The sequence below is a fragment of the Capra hircus genome, chromosome 14 (genome assembly GCF_001704415.2).
Source record: "Capra hircus breed San Clemente chromosome 14, ASM170441v1, whole genome shotgun sequence".
Classification (NCBI taxonomy): Eukaryota; Metazoa; Chordata; class Mammalia; order Artiodactyla; family Bovidae; genus Capra; species Capra hircus.
Window position 1 is genome coordinate 19,788,425 of NC_030821.1, and position 25,019 is coordinate 19,813,443.

The 25,019-nt window shown below is 41.7% G+C and overlaps 1 protein-coding gene across 2 annotated transcripts in view; it reads right to left on the bottom strand.

Annotated features, from left to right (window-relative positions):
- The window catches only part of NCALD (neurocalcin delta), a 343,524-nt gene that overhangs the window by 315,297 nt on the left and 3,208 nt on the right, over positions 1-25,019 (bottom strand). For both annotated transcript variants that reach the window (XM_018058319.1, XM_018058320.1), the window contains exon 2: positions 7,925-7,977. The gene's annotated coding sequence lies outside the window, so the exon portion shown is untranslated. The remainder of the gene's footprint in view (positions 1-7,924; positions 7,978-25,019) is intronic.

Here is a 25,019-nt window from a genome sequence, read left to right on the forward strand (position 1 = left end):
AATGGGCCCCCCAGTGAACCCTGCAGTCTTTGAGGCCTCACTGGGAATACAGAACGCCCTTCCCTCCCACCAGCAGCAGCGCTGTCTCAGAGCCTGGCGGGGGGACCGCAGCTCTGCCAAGCCAACTGCACCACAGGCCATGATCCTCACACCAGCTTGGCAGGACCAAGCGCAAATGTCACCCAATGATCCCACAGATGTAATAATATCTGGCAAGAGGCTGATTGGACAGCACACAATGTCACTTCCTCTAATTAAGAAACACTCAAGAAAAACCAAAATAGCCACAAAGCACTGTCAGCAAAGCAATCAGCAGCAACAATTAGCCTTCAGCTCAGTCCTGAGCTGAGCTTTGCGGAGGGAGCAGGGAGGGAGCAGGGCTGGTGGTTATGAGAAGAGCAGCCCAAACGGACCCTGTTGCACACTGAGGGCTTCTGCAGCAAAACCCTTGGGCTGGGAGTGGAGGTGGGGCGGGGGTGCGGGGGTGGAGGCGGCAGTTTGTTGGTTGGTTTTTGTGCAGCAGTAAAGGGGCCATCATAAAGAATCCTGCAGCAAGCTGCCCAAGCAGCTAGAAGTCTGCTGGCTGCAGCCCAGTGCTGTTTACTTGCCCTGAATCACCCTTCTTCTTCTCAACCTGAAACAATTCTAAAAACCTTTCAGACCTCTAAGAGGTTCATCCCCATCTCCTTTTCAAGAGTTTCACAACATCAACACATGTGAATTCTCCCTTTTCTCAACTATTGCAAGAGATTACTATTGATTTTACAAGGTCATTAGAAATAGGAGTTGGGGAAAATACTGGGTTGGCCAAAAGGTTCATCTGGGTTCATGACGTCTTATGGAAAACATGTTATGGAAAAAGGTGTTTCCATAAGATGTATCCATAACATCTTATGGAAAAACCCAAACAAACCTTTTGACCAACCCAATATATAAAGAAATAAATATAACACAATTGTCATAATATATAATAAGACATTGTGTGTGTGTGTGTGTGTGTGTGTGTGTGGCACACATGTGTATTTAACAATTATTAGGAGGGCATCATTCTCTCCTTCCCAGCATTCCTGCCTGGGCACATAAAACAAAATTGTTTGTCTTCTTAAAAGTGTTAGAAAGTGACCTCTACACTTCATGACATCCCTTCATTCCTCCTCAAGGGAGTAACTTCTTGGATTGCTCAGACTGAGTGAGGGAAAGTGCATGGAAGTTTGGAAAGCTTGCCTTCTCTCTATTTCTGGCTTCAGCAGCATGTATTTTTCTTTCCCATGAGAGAAATCTTCAGCAATAAAAGTAACAGGATACCTGATTCTAGTTGATCTTGTCCATAATTTAAGCTCATCCTCCAATCTAGGATTATCAGGAGTGAAGCTGAAATTTAGCTCCCTGTCTGATAACTGCATCTAGTTCTCTACCCATAGCAAACCCAGCCCTGACTTCTTTTGCACCAACAATATGCCCAACTCTAAGACGTATTTCCCAGGCTCCCCTGCAGCTAAGGGTGACCACTGAGATTAAAGCATAATTCACTGGTCCCAGGAAACCAGGGCAACTCTTCACTTGGGCTCACTCAGCTAAGAGGCATGATCTTGTGCCCCTCTCTGTCCATTTGCTTGGAATACTTCCATGATGGCTGCAAGTTGAACAAGATATGTTAAAACAAGTTAATGATATAGCCAGAACTCTTTGACTTGATGTCTCTCACGAAAGCATGTGGGGTTGGGGTCGCAAGGAGGAGGCAAAGGGAGGGGAAGGGAAAGGCCTCAAAATACTGGGATACAAAAGCAAGGTAAAGACAAAAGGAAAGCAGATGGTATAATCCAGCAATCTTGGCCAACATTCCTGATGAAATCAAAGGAAAGACAACAAATTAGGAAATAGGATAAATGTAAAATTAAATGTAAAATTTACATTTACATTTAATTAAGCTTAAATGAATTAAATGTAAAATTTATTGCAAGTTGAGAAAAAAACAGAGAAAACTAAAATTCTGGTAGCACAGCCCCATCACTGCATCAATAAAACACTCAAAGTTGGAAAGATTCAAAAGCTGAGGGTCTCTTGGCAAGAACTTTGTCAGAGGGGTGGGTCCTTGCTAGAACCCTTTAGGTCAGGCTGTAAAGCATCAATAGAAATTTCATGGAGCAACTGTTGTTTGCACTGAACCCAAGGTGGAGAGGAAGACAGAAATGCCCCTAGGAGGCAGGCTTCAAAAATCTAAGAAACCCCTTTTTATAAGAGGAAGCAACAGAAAAATCTCTGCTACAAGAAAGACTCAAGGTTGTTGAGTGCTAGGAACCCAAAGCTCAAAAAAGTATTTGAAACTAAGAAGCTTTAAATATGCATATCAGTGGTAATTGTTCAATTAAATTCAATAATTTAACTAGAAAAAATTTAAATGTTCTAATTTAAATATGTGTGCACCATTCTTAAATTTAAGTAGGGTTGCTTTCACAATATTTTGACTTTGAAGGATCTTAATCTCATTATGAAAAACACAGTTGACAAAAAAAAAGAAAGAAAAAGCAGAAAGAAGGTAAAGAAACAGTGATTGTGTGAAACACCCCTTCTCAAAGTGCACATGACTCCCTCAAGGGATCTCGTCAAAATGCACATCTTGATTCATCAGGTCTGAGCATGGGACCTGCAATTCTGTACTTCTAACAAGCTCTCAGGTGATACTGGAGCTGCTGGTCCTGCTCTGATGACAGAAGAAGGGACTCTCAGGCCTAGGATCCTGCACTGACACAAAGAAGAAGTCTGCTACCATTGCAGGGAGCTCTCTCCTACCCAAGCCACCTACAGAAGCAAGCAGACACTGAAAGTGATGAGGAGGAACAGGAACACAGGCAAAGCCCCAAGGCCTGCCCAAGACGGAGGGTGGACCAGAAGAACAGGGAAGCCCCCAACATGGCCACAGCATTGGCCTGAGTGTGGAGGGTCCGCTGAAAGCTGAGGACAGAGTCTAGAAGGTGAGAAAAACTCTCTGGCACACCAGGCCACACACTAAGCATGAGGTAACTTCAGTTCACGACTGGAAACCTTTGCAGTCTGGTGGGCAAGAGAAAGTGACAACAATCAGAGGAGTCCTGCTGCGGCTGCTGAGTCGCTTCAGTCGTGCCCGACTCTGTACAACCCCACAGACAGCAGCCCGCCAGGCTCCCCCGTCCCTGGGAGTCTCCAGGCAAGAACACTGGAGTGGGTTGCCATTTCCTTCTCCAGTGCATGAAAGTGAAAGGTGAAAGGGAAGTCGCTCAGTCGTGTCCAACTCTTCATGACCCCATGGACTGCAGCCCACCAGGCTCCTCTGCCCATGGGATTTTCCAGGCAAGAGTACTGGAGTGGGTTGCCATTTTCTTCTTCACAGAGGAGTCCAACCCCACCCAAACTCCCAACAGCTAATCTTATCAACTGCCAACAAAGGACTAAACCACTGTTACATTAACCATCTTGCAAAAGAAGTGCGCCCATTTCTGGGTGGCAATATTATCAATTTTATTACCTACTGCTCTTCTACAAACAACATCCAATCAAAATTAAGAAGACATTCAAAAGACCAAGGTAAAGCAACTGTTTGTTAAAATAAAGCTACCAATGGAACTAGACAGAGAGATGACCCAGATAGTAGAATAATCAGAGACTTTAAAATAGCTAGGATTGGGGCTTCTCTGGGGATCCGGTGGTTAAGACTCTGAGCTTCCACTGCAGGGGGCAAAGGTTTGATCCCTGGTCAGGGAACTAAGATTCTGCATGCCAGGGCCAAAAAATAAAATAAAAATGTCTTCTCCAAAGAAGATACACAGATGGCCAGTAAACACATGAAAAGATCTCAGCATCCCTCATTACTAGAGAAATGCAACTCAAAACTACACTGAGGTATCACCTCACACGGTGTGAATGGCCATCATCAAAAAATCTGCAAACAATAAATGCTGGAAAAGATATGGAGAAATTTGCATTCCCCTCCTTGCACTGTTGGTGGGGATGCAAACTGAGACAGTCACTATGGAGAACAGTATGGAGATTCCTTAAAACCTAGGAATAAAACTACCACATGACCCAACAATCCCACTACTAGGCATATGCCCTGAGGAAACCATGATGAAAAAGACACATGTACCCCAATGTTCATCGCTGCACTGTTTACAATAGCCAGGACATGGAAGCCTGGCATGCTGCAGTCCATGGGGTTCCAAAGAGTGGGACACGACTGAGCGACTGAACTGAACTGAGGACATGGAAGCTACCTAGATGTCCATCAACAGACGAATGGAAAAGGAAGTTGTGGTACCTATTCTCAATGGAATATTACTCAGCCATACAAAGGTACATAAACACAGTGGAATATTACTCTGCCATTTGACTCAGTTCTAATAAAGTGGATGAACCTCAAGCCTACTATACAGAGTGAAGGAAGTCAGAAAGAGAAAAATAAATATCATATGTTAATGCATATACATGAAATCTAGATGGTAGTGATGAACCTATCTGCAGGCAAGCAATGGAGACACAGACCAACAGAACAGACTTATGGACACGATGTGGGAAGGAGAGGGTGGGATGAATTCAAAGAGTAGCACTGAAACATAAACATTATCATGTGTAAAATTAGACAGCTGGTGGGAATTTGCTGTATGACACAGAGAACTCAAATCCGGTGCTCTGTACAACCTAGAGTGGTGGGATGGGGTGGGAGGTGGGAGGGAGGTTCAAGAGGGAGGGGACATACATATATCTATGGCTGATTCATGTTGATATATGGCAGAAACCAACACAATGTGCTGTGCCAAGTCGCTTCAGTCGTATCCAACTGTTTGCAACCCTATGGACAATAGCCAGGCTCCTCTGTCCATGGGATTCTCCAAGCAAGAATACTGGAGTAGGTTGCTGTTTCCTCCTCCAGGGGATTTTCCCAGCCCAGGGATCAAACCTGCATCTCTTACATCTCTTGCGTTGGCTGAGGTTCTTCACCACTAGTGCCACCCGGGGATTGTAAAGCAATTATCCTTCAATTAAAAATGAACTAAAAGCTTTTTAAAAAGCTATAAAATTTCTAGGGGGAAAAAAAAAAGAACATCTTTGTATTTTGGGTTTTAGCAAGGATTCCTTAGGACACACAACTGCTATCCAGCAAAGAAAAAAATGGATAAACTGAACTTCATGAAAATTAAAAATTTCTGCTCTATGAATGATGCAATCCACAAGCTGGGAAAGGGTATTTGAAAAGCACACATTTGATAAAGGATTTGTATCTGGAATAATATTTTATTGTAGCTCAAAAATGAAAAGATAGATGACTTTATTTTTAAAATGGGTGACTTATTTGAACAGATACTCCACCAAAGAAGACAGGCAGATGGCAAAGAAGCACATGGAAGAATATTCAACATCGTTAATGATTAGGGAAACAAGAACGAGAGTTATGAGATACAACTACATACCAACTCACATTGCCCACATTACGGAGACTGATTATACCAAGTTCTGGAGAGCTCGTGTGTGTACTAAGTCACTCAGTCATGTTTGACTGTTTGCAACTCTATGGACTGTAGCCCACCAGGCTCCTCTGTCCATGGGATTCTCCAGGCAAGAATACTGAAGTGAGTTGCCATGTACTCCTCCAGAGAATCTTCCCAACCCAGGGATCGAACCCAGGTCTCTTATATCTCCTGCATAATTCTTTATCACTAGCACCATCTGGAGAAAGACCATGGGGCAACTAAAATATCACGTATTGCTGAATGGAATGCAAAATGGCACAATCACTTTGGGAACAGCTAGCGGGACTTTTTTGTATAATGTTAAATTAATGTTAAATATATACTTGCTACATAGTATATGACTCAATAAATCTACTCCTAGTAATTTACCCATGAGAAATTAAAACATATACCCATACAAAGACTTACAAAGTGAGCAATTATAATAATTTTATTCATAAGAGCCAAAAACTATAAATAATCTACATGTTCATCAGCTGGTGAATGGATAAACAAATTGTGTTCCATCTACACAATGGAATTCTACTCTAAAAAAAAGAACAAACAACTGGTACTGCAACACAGGGATGAATTTTTGAGATTCTTTGAGATTTTTAAAAAAGAAATCTGAAATAAAAGTCTACATACTCTATGGCTTCATTTATATATCCTAAAAAAAAAAGAAAAATCTAGGGACAGAAATCAGATGAGTGATTGTTACTACAAAGGAGCATTCTCTCAGAGATTGGGTATGTTCTGCATTTTGATTGCTTATAGAACTGTTCAAGCTTATCAAACCATCAATTTCAAGAGAATGAATTTTACTGTGTAAATAACAAACAAATAGATAAACAGAGCTGTAACCAAAGGATGGCTCCTGATCAAGTGCACGTCCACATGGAAAAAATTCATCTTGACCCTCTACCTCCCATCGTACACAATCAAACCAATCCAGATGTATCGTGGCTCAAATGTAAAAGGAAAATAATATAACTTTCAGATGAAAACGTACAACTTCTTTGTGATCTTAGAATAAGGCCAAGATTTCTTAAATAAGTACAATAGTACCAACCACAAAAGGGAAAAAATGGATAATTTACACTATTTTAAAGGAATTTCTGTCCACAAAAAGAGTGAAAAGGTAAACCACAGGAAACAAAAGTAGATATTTACAACATATATATTCTAACAAGACTTCAAATCCAGAACACATATTAAAAATATCTGTAATTCAATAAGACAATTCAACAAAGCAACCCAATTTTTTTTTTTAGAAGACCTGAATAAGCACTTCCCTCTTTTTTTTTTTTATAGACTAGAAAGGGCTTTTGACAAAACAAGATATTCAAATAGTCAGTTAACATATGAAAAAGTACCCAACTTCATTAGCCTACAAGCAAATACAGAACTACAATGACACTGTAATACTTCACACCCACTAGTACAGACTAAATAATCAAATAAAACAGAAAATACCTTGTGCTGAAAAGGACACAGAGCAATCAGAACTCTCATATACTCCTGCTTAGCGCGTAAATTTTAAATCAATACAACCATTTTGAAAAACTGATATTATCTGCTAAAACTGAATGTATACTTACCCCCCTGATCCAGAGATTCCCTTGCTGCATATATACCCAACAGAGAATGAACATATAACCAAAAACAAAATTTGTCAAAACTGACTCAAGAAGAAATCAGAAAATGTAAATAAATCAGAAATTAAGTGAGCAGGTAAAAATTCTCCTTTCAAAGAAAACAACAGGACTCAAATGTTTTACTCCTTTATCATCAAACATTCAAGCAGCAAGTAATTCCAATATTTTGAAAACCATTCCTGGCAAGGAAAATACCAGAAAGGAAAACTGTATCCAATCTCAGGACTAAAACTAAATCTCAGCTAAAGATAGAAAGGATAATGCATCATGACCAAGTTGGTTTTATCTTAGCAATGCAAGGTATTTAATATTAGAAAATCAATTAATAGAAATTACCATGAACAGATAAAGAATAAAAATCATTTTAACAGCTTTGTAGATTAGAAAAGCATTCAATAAAATTCAATACCTGAAATAATTAATTTGCTTTTAGCAAATGAGGAATAGGGAAAAAACTTCTTAATCTCATAGAGACTATTATTAAAGTAACTTCATCAAATGATTTAACAGTTTGCCTACTGTTGGATATTTCAGTTCTCTCCTCTTGTTTTGCTTTATCTGGCAAGTATAGTTTATGGTGTGATGAACACCTTTGTGCATGTTGATCTAACTTCCCTGTGCAAGCTGTCTAACTTCTCTATGTTTCAATTTCCTCCTGTATAACATGGAAATAAACCTAACTTAAGGGTTGTTGCAGGGATTAAATAACATGTTGGATTTTGGTCTCAGGAAATCTTAGGAGAAAGTCATGGTTTATAAATCTGAGGAAATTTGTTCTGCATTTACCTGGTAGAGGATCTCTCAAAGCACACTGCAAGCTCAAGTCAGAAGAAGTCACTCTGTCAAAAAGAAAGAAACTTATTGTTATAGGTTATCAGCAACTACGGATGTAATATCTGAGGAAAGCTGTCAGTGATGGGGACTATTGTTTGGTACAGGATTCTCTTGCATCATCTGATATCTTTTCTCCCTCCCAGCTACCACATCTCTTGTTCAGTGAAGATGACTACTACCACATTCCCTTCATCTGCCCTTGATCTACAGCATTCCATTTTTGCATGGCAGCCGGAGCGAAGTTCTAAAACTTGAGCATGACACACCACACCCCTCCTGAAACCCCTCCCATAAGCTCCTCTTATCCATGGGATGAAGGCCAAGTTCCCTGGCATGACTTGTAAGGCCCCTGGTCATCTGAGGCCTGCCTGCTTCTCTAGCCTGTCTCTCATCTCCGTACCACTGTCTGGGCCCCACTGTACTGGACTTGCTTCCATCTCTCCTAGACAGGTCCCAGCTTTCACACATGGTTCCCTCTGCCAGGACTACCCTCCCCTTCCCCAACTCACCTCCACCTGGCTAACTCCTACTCATCTTTCCATTCTCCGCTGAAGTGTCACTTCCTCACTCGGGCCATCTGCTCCCCTTGACCATGTTTTAAGCTCCTTTGTTTATACTTCCAAAGAAAGCTGCAAGTCTTCTCTATGATATCATACACGCAACTACCTATCCAATATATCTGGTCTTCCCTGTGAGCCCAGTGATCATATCTGCTTTGTTCACGGCTTGTACCCTCATGCCAATCCCAGTGCTGGTCTCACAGTAGACATTTAATAAATATTTATTGAGTCAAAGGATTACTAACCTCATTCCTCAGTTCTTAGCTTTCCAACTCATCTTTTGATTCATAATGATAATTTAATCAACTTCCTACTTCATTACCATATTTCTTTGATTAAGATTCACTGGTTGAGAGAGATAACACTATTTTATGTAACATTAGGAAAGAAAAAAATGGTTGCAAATTAAACTGTGATACAATAGTAAGATTAAGAATTCTTATCTTGTATTTACTGAAAAGGCTCTATTAGGCTTACTAAGAGGGTAAGTGGGTTTTATTATACTCATAAAAAAGGAAAATGTAAAAATATTAGTGAAATAAATTGGTTGGGTGCTCCAATTTAATTTGATTTAGACACCACATTCAAAACCCACACTTCTGAATCACTTTTGTCACAGGGTCCAATGACTGTGTTTTCCCACACAATATTGTCCTCTGTGCCACCAAGAAACTCCGTGATGTAGTGTATCTTAAAAGAGTACTGCATTTGGGATTTCCTTCTAGGTTTTTGATGCCTTTCCACAGTGTTGATGCTGCCAAGAAAATCTTACTAACAGGTGCCAGCAGAAGACTTCACTAAGCACCTAGGACCACATCCCTCTTTCTGGTGATCACAGAACGGACCACAGACTGAAACAATGAGCGGTTTCTTGTGCCCCCAGATCTACCAAGTTCACGTGCGCATGGGAGACGCAGCTGCAGCGCAGCCATCGCCTGGCCAGCTGCAACAAAAGATGCTTTCAGTCTCAGACACTGCCGGGTATCAGAGCACTAAAATGTGAGGAAAATAAAGCATGTCTTAGAAGCAATGAAATATGGGAGGTCAAAAAAGACTCTTCAAGAGAACCTGGGAAAGTTACTAAAAAGAAGAATGTGAATTCATTCTTTCCCTCTCCTTCCCTCTCTCCTTTCCTCTCTCTCTCTCTCTCTCTCTCTCTCTCTCACACACACACACACACACACACACACACACACACACACACACACACTCAACACTCACTCATCGTCAGAGGCATGACCAGCAGCTCTGATTCCTCGCCTGCTGGGGCTGGGAGGGTGCAGGAGGCATGAGCTGAGGAGCCAGCCCCGCCCTGCAGCAGGTGCTTCCCTGCTGGAGGAAAGAGGCATTTCCTTCCTTTCTGCCAACCCAGCCGCACCCCCATGGATGTGTCCTCCCAGAGGGACTCCGTTCTCTAACTACGTTTTAACCTATTCAAATACCTTTTGTGCTTATCTTTTCTGGTTAAAAAAAATAACACCATGAAATCGACCTTCTTAAAATTTTCACTGTGTAATACAGTCTGGTTAATCACTGGCACGATGCTGTAGAGCAGATCTCTAGAGCTCATTCATCTTGCATAACTGAAACTTCACACCCACTGAAGAGCAGCTCCCCTTTTCCTTCTCCCCCAGCCCCTGGTTCCCACCACTCTGCCTTCTGTTTCTATGAGTTTGAACGTTTTGATGGCCTGAGTAAGCAGAACCATGCAGTACTGGCTGATTTCACTTGGCTTAACATCATCCAGGATCATCTATATACTGCATCTGACAGGATCACCTTTTTTTGAAGGCTGAATAATATCCCATTATGTGTATACACCACATGTGTATACACACATGCGTGCATGCATGCTCAGTTGCTTCAGTTGTGTGTGCCTCTTGCGATCTTATGGACTGTAACTCGCCAGGCCCCTCTGTCCATGGGATTCTTCAGGCATGAATACAGGAGTAGGTCACCATGCCCTCCTCCAGGGGATCTTCCTGACCCGGGGATCAAACAAACATCTGCCTATGTCTCCTGCATTGCAGGCTAACTCTTTCCCCACTGAGCCACCTGGGAAGCCCCATATACCACATAAAATAACACTTAAAAGGACATAGCTTTTAAATAAATGGAAGTTTCTTAGAAACGTGTTATCACATTAGAGCAGAGCAGACTCCAGTGTCAGAGGTTTTCTCATTCTCAGCCCAGCATTCCAGGGCCTCAGGATCTCAGCTTGTGAATACTTGATCATGGCTGGGAAAAGGATGAAGAAAGGGACACCATTTGAAAAGCCTCTCTGTGCCTCAGTTTCCTCATCTGTAAATGGTCACAGGATTAAACAATATAGCCGTTCAGGGTCCTAGCAAGAAAGAGATCACATACTCAAATGGGAGCTTTTATGAAGGGGATTATTTACAAGATGTAGGCAGGATTAAAGAAACCACCAAGGGATGGTAAAGCAAGACCTCTTACTGGCCAAATACATGATTGATGTGGTCCATGGACACTAGCTTCCCAGGACCCAGAACAGCGTGGAGAGGAGGGGAAAAGGGATTTGGAAGAACAGAGCATGTCCATCTCGGATCATCTCTGAGTTCCCACAGAGCTGCAGTATCCTATGGCCTTTTTCTTACAGAATTAAGTTTGCCATAGCACGAAAAAGTCTATTTACTCTAGAGATTGGAGAGAAATCCACCAGGATGCATTTTCTCACCATTCTCTTAGCTCAGAGAGCAGCACTCATTTGCTGCTTTTGGAAAGAGCTCAGGTTGAGAAGATCACACTCAATGGGCTCTGTTTCTCTTTCACCGAGCTCTTACAAACGTAGTCGAATTGTGTTTTGAGCTAGTAATTGATCTTTCTCCCTCCTTGTCTTATCCCTTGAGATCCTTCCCTCTTTCCAGAAGGAGGTTCCCGCAATGTCCACTGCCTCACAGAAGAGACATTCCAGCAGCAGGAAAATAAAGGCTCTTGGCTTTCTAAACCCAAGCGCCTGGCATCTCACAGCACACACAACATGAACGATCCAGAGCAACGCTGACCACCTGCTCCCGCCCACCAGCCCACACCCAGGCCTGAAAGTCTAGAGAGAGAGCTGGGACAGAGTAGACATTGGTGAGCCTGAGGAAAGGGCCCCCGAGTCCTTCCCCCGCAATGCTGAGACTGTAGATGGTCAGAACCACACAAGCTCTTTTCCCCTCCTCACTCACAACTCATCTTCAAACCTCCCTTCTCCCCTCCCTTGGCTGCGCTGAGCTCCAAGAACCACCCATCTGCCCAGCAGCAGCAGCCAAGTCCCAGGGGTGCTCAGGACTCCCAGGGGTGCTCAGCCCCAGGATGGCACTCTGAGATTTTTCATTTTAAGAATCAAGGATCCCTCTGAAGGCTTGATAAAACAGTTGCTTCTAAGGAAGTTCCCAGGATCACTCAGCCTAAAGATCCAGGCCACGGGCTGGGTAGCATACTGTAGCACATCCATCCCTTCCAGAGTTTAGAGACACTGCCATGGCCCCAAATGTACAAGCTTTGGCTGCGACTGTTGCACAGATGTCCAGCTGGGCAGCCGTGGCCATTAGAGAGACGTCATGCAGTGTGGTGAAAGCTCTCTCAGAATACAGGGGAGTCACACCGCCTTGAAACAAACATCCATTTGGAGAAAAAAAAAAAATAATAAGCTTTCTGAGTAAACATGTTTTTTCTTCTTTCAAAGGAGTTAAGACTATTTCCCAGAGGCTTTATAAAGTGAAGAAAGACTTGAAGTTCTGGCAAATAACAAACTAAAAGCAATAGAGAGGCTGCCCTCCTGCCCATTCTGAACGAGGAGGGGAGCTGAGCAGAGGGTTCAGTGCTCAGTTGCTAAGTCATGTCTGATTCTCTGCAACCCTATGGGTTGTAGCCTGCCTGGCTCCTCTGTCCATGGGATTCTCCAGGCAAGAATACTGGAGTGGGTTGCCATTTCCTTCTCCAGGGGATCTTCCCGACCCAGAGATCAAACCCACACCTCCTGCGTCTCCTGCATTGCAGGCAGATTCTTTACCGCTGAGCCCCTGGGGAAGCCCAATGAACTGATGGCTGCGGCCAAATTGCTTAACCTCCCCGCATCTCGTTTTTCTCATCCGTAAAAATGCCAGGGGTTTGTGCTCAGTCACTCGATCGTGTCTGACTCTTAGCGACCCCATGAACTACAGCCCTCCAGACTCCTCTATTCATGGGATTTTCCAGGCAAGAATACTGGAGTGGGTTCCCATGAAGATAATTATCGAGGCCCCTTCCATCTCATACAGTATATGACTTTCAAACTAGGAAAGGAACTTTCCAGCTCAGGGTCCAAGGATTTGCCATTGACAAATGAAGCAAAGAAGGAAGAATTGTCATCATCAGCCAACTGGGCTCTAGCCTGACAAATAACAGAAAAGAAGTGCTCTGCGGATTCTGTCATCCCGGCCCACATGCATGCGGGCTGCAACTCATCTCGGATGATACCGCACAAATGGGGTATTCCATGCATCTCAAGAATGCTCCAACCATATTAGGAATTCTCCTAAGTGGCTTCTCTGCAACATGGCACAGTGTTGCTCCTGACACGGACATTTCAGTTAGCCCCGAACTTGACTCTAGACGAAAATATTACAACTGGATGACTGTCAAGTGCTCAGTCTAATCACTGCTATTCTTTTCCCAGAGTCCTTAAAAATAAGAGTACCAGATGTTATGCTTGTATATTTAATGGGAAACTGAACAGGGAAAAGCACAAAATACAGCAAGCCTAGTTGTAATATTTAACTGTTTTTGAAAACCCACTATCTAAACATACCCAAGTAACATATTTTCAGAACTGTGACAAAGTCAAATGTCTTTCAAACACACACACACACACACACACACACACACACACACACACACACAAAGCCTGTCATGAGTAATTCAAAATAAAGCAATCTGTCAGTTGTAAAATTCAAGAACCCTTTCCTAAGTAGTTTGAATGCGTCCAACTCTCTCAATAGATACCATATTAACATATGAAAACTATTCCGAGAATTCCATCAACTTCAGAAAATATTAACTAAACAGTTACTTAGTTAACATCAGGCTGGATCTCCTACAGGTACTTAGCGCTTATCAGAGTGTGTGCTAAGTCGCTCAGTCATGTCCGACTCTTTGTGACCCTATGGACTACTGCCCGCCAGGATCCTCTGTCCATGGGATTCTCCAGGCAGGAATACTGGAGTGGACTGCCATGCCCTTCTCCAGGGGATCAGAGACTGAACCTGAGTCTCTTACATCACCTGCATTGGCAGGCACGTTCTTTACCACTAGCACCACCTGGGAAGCCCCAGCACTTACCAGGAACAGACCTAACTCGTCACGTGTTACCCAAACCAGTCCCCCTCCTGCTATCCTGCTATCCCTTCTTATTAATCACACAAACGAGGAACCTGAACATGGTCTGCTTTCTCTCCTCCTCAATAACCAGATTCCATAGATTGTGCTTACAGAGTATCTTTGTCTTACTCTGTCTCTTTACTGCCGCTATCTCAGATCAAACCTTCATCCCCCATCTGCTGAACAACTGCAAGGCTTTCTAGCTTTTGATGTCTTCAGTGAATTCACTCATCCTGGAGATTTTCTTTCTCAAATACACAATTGATATGTCACTCCCTTACTCATACCACTCGTCAGTGCCTCCCTGTTACTCAGAGGAAGGACTCAATATTCAAGGTGGTGTCTGGCTTCACACTCCACACTCCAGCTTTGTCAAACTCTGTGCAGTTCTCCGCTGATTGGTTTCCATTGTGATACTCAGGTCTCCACGTCCTAACTGATCAACACCTTCCCATCTCACCTTCTACAAGGGCCCATCTAACAACTCTACTTCTTTCAAGATGAAAATTCCTTGACCCCACCTGGCACTACCTTCTTCCTCCACTGCTGAGCTCCAGCCAGATCCCTGTAGGGTCTGCTGCCCTCCACTGGGTCTCAAGTTCAAGATGATTTCCTCAGAGAGATCTTCCTTGACCCCCCAAAAGAAACTTTTATCCCTCTCTGATGTACTTTGCAACCTGCTATTCCTGCCCTTTTTGCATTTATCACAACCGACAGCTGTATGCTTATTTTTGTGGTAGGTTAGTTCAAAGTTCACCATCCTCAGTAGACACTTACCTCTGTGAATTAGGAATAGTTTAGATCCAAAGTTAATCCCCAGAGGCCTAGCACTCAATAAAAATTTTAAGCCAATGCATGGTATCTCTGGCCTCATTGCTTCTATGAATAATTTTCCACTCATTACCACCAAGCAATTAAGGATCACTTCCTCTCTTGCAGCTCAGACAGGTCCCTGAAAACACTTAAATCAGAGCATCCATGATGCCTCATGCTCTTCCACATCGTTCTACTACAAGCTCCTTGTATTGTTCCTTGCAAAAGCTGTGTCATGTCTTTGAGGCAATTCTTCTTTAAGGCAGAATAAAGAGGGTACACAGGGGGACATATGTTTTCAGATATTAATTGTGAAGGTGCCACAAGAATGGCAGCAAGATAATTTGGTACTTCAATTGGCATTTAATTGCTTTTTTTTTTTTTTTTTGCAACACCAAATAACAAACATGAACTTACTATGCTTTTCCTTTATGCTCAATTCTAACTAAATATTGTACTGCTCTTAGGTACCAGGTATCCCACTCAGTGTCACTGATCTATCCCCAGCATCTAGCATAGTGCTTGCATGCTGTAGGTACTAATAAATGATGAAAAATGAACAAAAAACAAATAACAGAAAGAAAAATGAACAATTCTTATCCTGAAAGAATTTACTACTTAAAGAAATAAGCAGCAGAGTCGGACACGACTGAGCAACTTCCCTTTCACTTTTCACTTGCATGCATTGGAGAAGGAAATGGCAACCCACTCCAGTAGTCTTGCCTGAAGAATACCAGGGACGGGGGAGCCTAGTAGGCTGCCGTCTATGGGGTCACACAGGGTCGGACACACCTGAAGTGACTTAGCAGCAGCAGCAGCAGCATGCCCAAATTTTAAACTCATTATAGATAGCTCATGAAACTGCAGCTTTTATAAGAGTTTCATATGGTTTAATCTAATACTTATGCAGAGTACTGTACATGCATTCATTTTTTCATTTTTCCATGTTTATTTTTAACTCATCCATTTGGACAAGATAAATTGTGGTGCAAACAGCAGGTGTATATAACCAGGTTAACCATATATTTTGGTTTGCCTGACAGCAACCTGATTTAAGCACATGGCCTGAAATAAACATTTTCATTATCAATAATTATTTCATATTCACTATAAATGTTTCACTCTCAAACGTGTCCCAATTTGGATGACGAAACTCCGCAGTCTGCTAAAATCCTCTTAAGACATTCTAAGGCTTATGACCACAGCCATAATAAAGCTTTCTCTCTCTCTGGGTGTTAATGCTTTCTCCTTTGAAGAGCAAAGATTGTGTATGAGCAGAATAAATACTGACTTCCCCTGAAGCCTCATTCTGAGGGGATGTCAGATTCAAGGAAAACAGAGTCCAAAAGTAACTAGCAAACATAATCTTTCCTGGTTCTGGAAAAATTCTAAAAAAGAATCTAATACATAGCTCACAGCAATATTTCTCCCAATTTCCTTCCGCTCCTCTTCAAGCCCCCACACTTCAGAGCTACAGGGTGGGTGTGGGCCACAGGAGCGGAGCTTGGGCCTTTCTAAAGCCTCAGGGCCAAACTCCCGCCTCTCACTCACTCCAGCCCATTAACCGATCTTTAGAGTCTTCATCAGGGAATTCTAACAAGCAGAGAGCAGATCTGGCAACTCTCTTTAGAAGAGAGAGGAGGAGGAAGAATCTGAGGAAAGGCAAAATTCTTTCAAGGGTGAAGGGGGAAGGATTTCGAACACTGTATGTCAAAAATAAGTTACACACAGACCAAAAACAAGCACAGAGACTACACAAGATTAAGAGAGATGAAAGAGACATAATGGATCAAATGGATTCAAGGTCCAAAACTTGTTTGAAGACATTTGAGTATGGACTGTATATTAGATGACTTTGTAGAATTACTGTTAATTGTCTTGGGTGTAATAATGACATTGTGGTTACTTAGAAGAATGTCCATATCCTTAAAAGAAACATGTGGAAGCATTTAGGAGTGAAGTACCATGATGTACTCAAACTATATACAAATGATGCAAAAAGAGAATGTAGACATTTATACATACATCGTACTTAAACACAAACTTAATCCGACGTGTATAAATACGAACTAAGCGAGAGAGGAAAAGGTCATGTAGCAAAATGAAGGGACTATCACTATGTACAGTTCTGTTGACTTCTCTGTAGGCTAATTTTAAAAATGAAAAGAAATGGAAAATAAATAAACAATAAGTAAATAAACAAAGTCCTTTTCACGTGCATATTCAATATTCCACACAATATCCGAGTATTCTTTGAAGCTCCAACTGCAATGATCCAAGGAGGAAACAATGCCCACAGCTTTTCATGTTGGGAGAGACTGTTTATTAAATCCTCAGGGAATCTAACTTTCTGATGGGAAAGTAATAGCTCCAGGCAGTGCCATGAGGAGGCCTAGCTCTGGGAGGAGTCAAAACTGATCTCTAGCATTTCCTGATGGCCTCTGCAATGTGGGCCCTGCCCCAACACAAGGCAGTCTCCTTTCTGTGAACTTTGTTGCCCCTTTGCCCACTGTATGTGGGTTCCATCACCCCTCCTGATAAATGAGCAGTTCAAGAATGAGTATGAGGCAGCCCCAATCCCCCAGTGACTTATTCCATGGGTGACTACTTAATTCATCACTCAGATCAAGATACTTTGGAGAAGGTATGTACATCCTAGGTCACTACAATCATGTCTGACTCTTTGCAACCCTATGGACTGACAGACTCCTCTGTCCATGGGATTCTCCAGACAAGAACTCTGGAGTGGGTAGCCATTCCCTTCTCCAGGGGATCTTCCCAACCCAGGGATGGAACCCAAACCTCTTCCGTCTCTTGCACTGGCAGGCAGGTTCTTTACCACTAACATCGCCTGGAAAGCCTAAGGAGAAGGCAACAAGGAGTTACCCAGACAGGGTACTGGGACAGCGCATACTCTGAGACTAGCCCAGGAAAACTGGAACTGTCTCAATAACATTTGGGTATATGTCCATCCTACTTCTATCCCATAAGCACATGTATCAAACAAATATGTAAAGGATGCCAATAGCAATCTTTAACCATATATCAAAACAATATGAAGCAACTGCATAAACAAATTGCTTGGGAATTCACAGGAGGAATGAAGTAATTCCTTTGGAGGGATCAGGAAGAGAATCCTGGGGAAAAAGGAATTTCAGGCTGGTGTTAAGATATTATAGTAAGATTTCTGCAGTTAGAGATGGCAGGCAAGGTCATTCCAAATGGAATTATGTGAGCAAAGGCCAAAGTAGGAAAGCATGGGGTATGCCAGGGAAATGGGAACCATCTAATACAGCTAATCTAAAGAGGTGCCCATAGAAAAGCCAAGGAGATAAGCCTGGGGAGGTAAACAGGAATTGTAGGAAAATTGCATGCTCTGTCCAACATGCAATAGGGAGTCACTGAGTGTTCAGAGGGAGGATAGTAGTAAGACTGTGAATGGCCTTGACTGTCAGGCTAAGAACTTAAGCCCAGGGAATCAGACAGACTTTTTCTAGAAGAGTCTTACACAATAAAAATACCCATAAGTATGAATCCATATTCTCTATCCTAAAAACATGAATGATATAAACCAAAAGTGGTAAAGAACCCACCTGCCAATGCAGGAGACATAAGAGACGTGGGCTTGATCCCTGGGTCAGGAAGATCCCCTGGAGTAGGAAATGGCAAGTCACTCCAGTATTCTTGCCTGGAGAATCCCATGGACAGAGGAGCCTGGTGGGCTACAGTCCATGGGGTCATACAGAGTCAGACACAACTGAAGCGAAGGGACATTTTCCAGAAGAGTCTTACACAATAAAAATACCCATTTTTGTAAATCCATATTATCTAGCCTAAAAGTATGAATGATATAAACCAAAAGAAAACTGTCACAGGTGTTGATGCCATAAGCCTCTCAAAACCACCTTTACTCTTTCCTGTGGGAGGTTCTCTTTTGTATGCTGGGTCAAGTATCCCTTCTTCCATCAATGTTTCCCCATCAACTTCTCACTTCTGTTGCCCGAAAACCACTGTCACAGAAATAGAACTGAGAGAATTAAAAAGTTCAGAATGTCCAAGCTTGAGAGGATGAAGACAGAAAACACAGCATTTGAACTAAAGGAAAAGCAAGTTACCCAGAGGCAAGGGATGTGATAAATTTCCACTGGGCATAGGAAATTACATTTTCAAGGCATAGCACATTTTGAAAGCAAATCCTTCTACCCCACCCCAAGAAGCCTGAGGCAATCTCACATTTAATAAGATTAATTTATCTTTCCCAAAGGTTAATTTACAGATATTTATTGGATTACATAGGGAATTTCAGGGGAAGAGCAGTAAAAGTTTTTCAGCTGTTTTTAATTCTATCGTAGGTACGTTTGACTAGGCAAGAGCACATGCCTCATAGAAGAACAAGTCATTCTGGAGAAAAACTATTAATATCAAATCTTTCCGGAAAAGGTGGACAACACTGGCAAAGCAATCTCCTTTTCAGAGGAGAATGGCCCAACAGGAAGCCAGTGCTCCAGGCTCTCAATACAAAGCCAGGAATATTTGTAAACAGAAAGCACATATTCTCTTTCTATAGAGGGTGTGCCTGCTCTTCAAACATATTCCCTGGTCAGTTAAGGCCATAAATGAATGGAGAAAAGGCTGAGCTAGAGAAGTTGTTCTTGAGTTTTCAGTCCGTGGAGTTTATATCTACAAAGGACATCCGGGAAAAATAAACAGGAGACAACTTTAAGAGGCTTCTGTCAGGCTTTGAGGTTTCAAAAAGATAACTGCAATTAAACGGAACACATCAAATATGCTTAAGTCCACAAAGTCATGCATATATATATATATATATATATATATATGCATACTATTGGAAGATGAAAGGGAATCAGATTCATGATTTTGATGCTTGGTAAATAAAAGAGTCAAATATTTATCTTGTCTCTCTTATGTGAATAGCACCACTGGGTAATCAAAAAGTAGATGAGGGGAAGCAATTCTTTATCAAAGTAGTCCATCTGATAAATGAAAAAAATAAGTCTAAAATAGAATATAACCATTTTTCCAGCCCCAATGAATAAAGGAATCCAAGCACTGAGCAAGAGTTAACATCACAAAAAGGACAAGACAGATATTACATGCTTCCTGATGGAAGAACACTCTTAGAATGTTGCCAAAGGAATTATATCTGAGTCTGATCAAGCCTCTAAATCCAGCTACCACATTACAGGGTTACAGAAAACAGAGGAACAGTGGAATGTGTCATGACCGTGAGAAACTCTACGGGTCAGCAGACTGGGTTCATCCACAGATAAACTATAAGGAAAAGAAAGAGATGGAGCAGGAACCTATAGATTAAAAGAAAGCTGTAGCTTTTTTTTTTTTTTTAATAAGCACAATCATTTTTTTAAAGCTGCTAAACTATAGGACCTAAGGATGCATATTTGGGTGATCACTGTTAAAGCGCAGGTAATGGTTACTTGTGAAGGGAAATAAGGGGTTGTGATTGATACAGGGTACATGGAAGGGGCTTCTGGAGTGGGTGGTAATTTTTATTTGCTGAACTTTGGTTGTAGTTACAAATGCTTTTGCCTTGTGGTAATTGACTAAGCTGGACTTCCCTCATAGCTCAGTTGGTAAAGAATCCGCCTGCAATGCAAGAGACCCAGGTTCAATTCCTGGGCGGGGCAGATCCCCTGGAGAAGGGATAGGCTACCCACTCCAGTATTCTTGGGCTTCCCTTGTGGCTCAGCTGGTAAAGAATCCGCCTGCAATGCGGGAGACCTGGGTTAGATCCCTGGCTTGGGAAGATCCCCTGGAGAAGGGAAAGGCTATCCACTCCAGCATTCTGGCCTGGAGAATTCCATAGACTGTATAGAGTGGGTCGAAAAGAATCAGACACCACTGAGCGACTTTCACTTTCACTTTCTAATTGACTAAGCTATATATTTCACTTGGAAGAGGGGATCTATCTGTGTTTTGTTTTACAACAAAGTAACTTGATTTTTTTTTAAAAAGAAGCTACTTCTAGCAAACTCCTCAGTCATGTCCGACTCTGTGCGACCCCACAGACGGCAGCCCACCAGGCTCCCCCATCCCTGGGAGTCTCCAGGCAAGAACACTGGAGTGGGTTGCCATTTCCACTATGAAAAAGGATCTAAAGAAGCTTCTTATATTTTCCAAGTGGGGAAGTATGATAGGTAAATAATGAAACAATGATTTATATTTGGGGAAGGAGAGTTAAAATATATTTCTATAATCAATATTAGAATAATTCCACTAGGAAGAAATATAATTCAATGAAGAAAACGTGAAAGGAAAGATGCTGACTGGCTATGGCCTCCATTCCCAATAAATCTCATCATGATTCCCTAAAAGTGTTATAGCTCATCCCCTGACCCCTCGCCAAAAAAGGGAACGATTTAACAATCATGGGGCAAGCCCTATATTAAAATCAAAACTTAGAATACTAATGTTTTGGAAAAACATCAGGCTTTTCTGCTGGTTTTCTCCCTCAGAGAAACAGCTGCTGATTTTTCCCCTTGAAAGCACATTCCTAGGCTCTTGAACTCCTGGCCTTGGATACTTGATGACCACATGAACAAAGGTATCCACTATAAATTGTGTCATTTGATCCCCCATACCATAGAATCAGTTAATGCAGTCACAGTCTGTCAAATATATATATATATATGATAGGTCTACAGCAGGTCTGGAAGTTACAATAAGTTATATAATTAGGTGATTCAGCTTCCTATGGCCACTACTTGTGCTACACTGCTTTCCCTTTCTCAGCCCACACCCATGACTTCATAAGGAGCTCCCTGTAACCAGTTAATGATCAAAAAAGAGATTCATTAGATGAATTGTATGTTCACGATATTACCAGAACTAGCTGGAAACAGACTGGTGCATACTCACTCAGAGTGGCCCTGAAAAATAGTGGAGAAAGAAAGTCCTGCCCGTTGGTAGAACGTCACAGTACGTCTGAATAGCCACTTTGTCTAGGCTGAAAATTAGCCTGAAGTACCAATCTATACCAGCTCATAAGTAGTAGTTAATGATTTAGCCAGATGGTCAGAGAATTAGAAAGGATGGAATTGGAAATTTGGTAAAAAGGAGGACTGTGCAACAGGTATGTGGATGATCTTTTGGAATGGGGAAAGGGTATGAAATATTTGTGTGTGTGTGTCTGTGTGTGTGTGTGTGTGTGTTCACACTCAGTTGCTCAGCCGTGTCCTACTCTTTGTGACCCCATGAACTGTAGCCCACCAGGCTCCTCTATCCATGGGATTTTCTAGGCAAGAATACTGGAGTGGGTTGCCATTTTCTCCTCCAGGGGATCTTCCCTACCCAAGGATCAAACTTGCATCTCCTATGTCTCTTGCATTGCAAGCGGATTCTTTACCACTGAGCCATCAGGGAAGCCCCATGAAATATTTGAATCCCGTGTGAATACCCACAAAAGAGCACCACTGCAGAGGCTCTCAATGATAAGGTGGACAAGATAACATTCTGAGGATGTCAGATGACAGTCAGCCTTTTTTCCCCAGTGCTTTCCCTGTGCTTTTTTTTCCAGTGCTTTCTCCAAAGATTTGTCTTCAGAGTATCAATGGCAGCATCAAGCTGGCTGTGCAAAGGCCCACCAAGGCAAATCTTGCTGCCAGCATGGCTGAGTTCGCAGCTTTGTAACTGGCTATTGAGGACCCTGGCCTGCCCAGGCACCTCACTTCTCACAGAAGAAGGGAAGTGAACCAGCTGAGAGCAGGGACTGTCTTGGACTTATGAGTCCCCTACAGTGCCTGGCCTAGAGCAAAACTCATAGCACTCTCATGCCTGTTTTATTTTGATAAAACAAATATACAGAAAAATTACCTTCTGGACCATTTTTAGTTGTACAGTCATGTTAAGTATGCTCACTTTGTTGAAACAGATGTCCAGAACTTTTCACCTAGCACATCTCTATACCCGTTAAATAACAAGTCCCCTTTCCTCCTCCTTCCAACTCTTGGTAACCACCACTCCACTTCCAGTTTCTATTAGTTTCACCACTTTAGAAAAATAGGCAGATGATTTCTTTTAATTAACATAATTGTAGAATCTCCAAGTTGGAAAAAACCTTAGAAGTAATCTAGTTTAGAAGTTACCTAGTGTATGGTCCCACCTTTTCCATCTTAAATCCAGTAACCATTACCTTTTAATCATCTGATCTATGCTAGAAAAATCCCAGTGACTGCTTCAAAAAGGTGAGCCATACTATGAAGAGACACTTTCTGAGATTTTTAAAAAAACAACAACAAAAAACAGTTCTTTCTTTCATTAACAGGAAATGTTGAACTTATCCCCACTGATCTTGGTCTATTTTCCAGAACAGAGCAAGTTTCACTTCATTGAAGTTTACATGTTTTTGTGGTATTTTAAAAACATGATTTTATCACATGTTTTAGCCTGTAAGATTTGCATGGAAAAAATCAGGAACACAAATTAAGACCATCAACTGCTGCTGATATTCAACACTCAGCAACAGCATACCATGTAGCCAGAGGTCTCCATAGCCAACGGGAAGGCAGAATTCAGGAGCTGATTTAAAGAGTGAATAAATTCTTGTTCCTGAGACCCGTTGCACACCCAGGCCTTTAAAAATAAATCTTCCTCCACATGTTCACAGGATTACTGACAGTTTCTCATTAGATGACTACTTAGCTCATTAATAAACCAAGAGATTCTCTCCCAGGTAGTCACAATATCTGTGGGCTTCCCTAGTGGCTTAGACAGTAAAGCGTCTGTCTGCAATGTAGGAGACCCGGGTTCGATCCCTGGGTTGGGAAGATCCCTTGGAGAAGGAAATGGCAGCCCACTCCAGTATTCTTGCCTGGAAAATCCCATGGACCGTGGAGCCCATTAATAAACCAAGAGATTTTCTCCCAGGTAGTCACAATATTTACTGCGATGCAAAGACGAAAACCGTCGCTAACGAAATCTCATTCAGAAAAGTGCATCACCTCAAATGATTTCTTTTTTTTAATTTTTTAATTAATTTATTTATTTTACAATATTGTATTGGTTTTGCCATACAAGATGATTTCTGAAGTTACAGAGGCAGGATATGATCCTGTTCTTTCAGTGTTTCAAGCAACATTCCTGGCAACCTCTTCCTCAAATAACTGAAGCATAAGTTCTTTATACCACAAATTTATACTGTTGCTATGTGCTCAGTCGCTAGTTGTGCCCGACTATTTGTGACCCCTTGGACTGTAGCCAACCAGGCTCCTCTGTCCATGGGATTCTGCAGGCAAGAATACTGGAGTGGGAAGCCATTCCCTTCTCCAGGGGATCTTCCTGACCCAGAGATCAAACCTGGGTCTCTTGAGTCTCCTGCATTGGTAGACGGATCCTTCACCACTAGCACCACCTGGGAAGCCCCATAGAAATATAACCAAATAGTAATAATAACAAATTTGAAGAACATGGAGGCTATGATGAAATGCCTCTGATGGAAGATCAGGAGCTGAGCGAGCCTTGCACAAGAATTTGACTATAGGAGGTTACTGCCTCTGAGATGTGATATATGCCTTGGGCAACTGTCTTCATCATCTTCATATGATTATTGTTAAATGCACTCAGTATGCCTTGGATATACTAGAAGCATTTAATGTCAGTTTAAGAGAGAAATGTAAGAATTGGTAAAGGCCAGGAAGCAATAATTTATAAAGAATAAATGTAAGTTGTAAATAAACATATGGAAAAATCTCTCTCTTATAGTCAAAGAAATGGCAATGGAAACAACGTAACATACTGTTTCTGTCTCAACACTGAGAACAACAGACATTCTCAGTACTATAGACATGTAAACTGGTACAACCTTTCAGAGATTAATTTGCTAATATGTAACAGAAACCATAAAAATATTAATATATTTTCATCTAGAAACTTTATTTCCTGAAATAAAGAAATAGCTTTTTAAATGGGCACACAAAAAGTGTGTACCAGGGTTTCACAATTTGTAATCATCAAAAATCAAAAACATCCAAATAGCATGCAATGGATGATAAATAAGTTATGAATTACCCAGGAGATGGAATTCTATGCAACCATTAATAAAAACAAACGTTACACAGCACTTACCATGCAGCAGGCTCTATTCTAAGCAATTTGTAAATATATTAACACATTTAATCTTTATTATAATTCTATGATGTAAGTAGTATTATTGCCCCCATTTTACAGAGAAAAACTAAAGCAAAGAAGTTAAGTAACTTGCCCAAGACCACTGAATTAGATGGCACTGAGCTATTCAAACTCAGGAAGTCTGTTCTGATTCCAGAATTCTG